Raw genomic sequence first — 1,379 nt, 5'->3', positions numbered from 1 at the left:
TTCTGCACACACTCGATACACAAGAGAAATAATATTATATATACAGAGGAGGAAGGAGCGATAAACGTGCAACAACGCTTCCTCGTGAAAAATACTTGAACGATCATGCACAGAGAGGTATCTCGATACCTGCTCTGCTGTATGACTAGACGGCTTACGCGCGGAGAGTTCATCTCCCGTCCGTCGGAAATTTCGAACGGCTTACGCGCGGAGAAATACACTTCTCCCGTCCGTCGAAATTTTTTTTTTTTACTTTGAACAAGGCGCATAGAGCCCGCCGAACCACGATTTCCGTGCGTCTTACATCTTTCGACGATGGGACGATCCACGCGAAGAGTTGTTTCGTGCTCGCGCGAGGTGCGATAGCGTCGATTCGCTTTTCTGTACGGGGAGAAATAGAACGATGAGTTGACTTATCGGGTCTTCGTTGGAATTACCGTCGCTGGCATTGTAAACTCCAGATGACCTTGTGATTCCTTCGTCGGGCACTGGTAAAGGGTGGCGATGATTCGTTCTATAATAGAAATACCCGTCGTAGCGATTCGGCCGAGACACCCGCCACGAAACACTCTCTCGTCGTGGAATCCCCGCGTCGGAGAGTAAAACGCGCGAAGGCTTACTATGAGAGAAGAAATAGTATATGCCGGTGGTTCGCGTGTGTAGGCTCTATACGAAATTGCGATTCAAGAGAGTAGGAAAAGACGCGATGAACCACGATTTCCGTGCGTCTTACGTCTCTCGACGATGGGACGATCCACGCGAAGAGTTGTTACGTGCTCGCGCGAGGTGCGATAGCGTCGATTCGCTTTTCTGTACGGGGAGAAATAGAACGATGAGCTGACTTATCGGGTCTTCGTTGGAATTACCGTCGCTGGCATTGTAAACTCCAGATGACCTTGTGATTCCTTCGTCGGGCACTGGTAAAGGGTGGCGATGATTCGTTCTATAATAGAAATACCCGTCGTAGCGTTTCGGCCTAGTCACCCGCCACGAAACACTCTCTCGTCGTGGAATCCCCGCGTCGGAGAGTAAAACGCCGAAGGCTTACTTATGAAACTTACGTCTCTCGACGATGGGACGATCCACGCGAAGAGTTGTTACGTGCACGCGTATGGTGCGATTGCGTCGATTCGCTTTTCTGTACGGGGAGCAATAGAACGTTGAGTTGACTTATCGGGTCTTCGTTGGAATTACCGTCGCTGGCATTGTAAACTCCAGATGACCTTGTGATTCCTTCGTCGGGCACTGGTAAAGGGTGGCGATGATGCGTTCTATAATAGAAATACCCGTCGTAGCGTTTCTTCCGAGTCAACCCGCTCACGAAACACTCTCTCGTCGTGGAATCCCCGCGTCGGAGAGTAAAACGCGAATTCATAGTA

Source organism: Nomia melanderi, unplaced genomic scaffold, assembly GCF_051020985.1.
Source record: "Nomia melanderi isolate GNS246 unplaced genomic scaffold, iyNomMela1 scaffold0186, whole genome shotgun sequence".
Classification (NCBI taxonomy): Eukaryota; Metazoa; Arthropoda; class Insecta; order Hymenoptera; family Halictidae; genus Nomia; species Nomia melanderi.
This window is presented reverse-complemented; position numbering follows the sequence as displayed.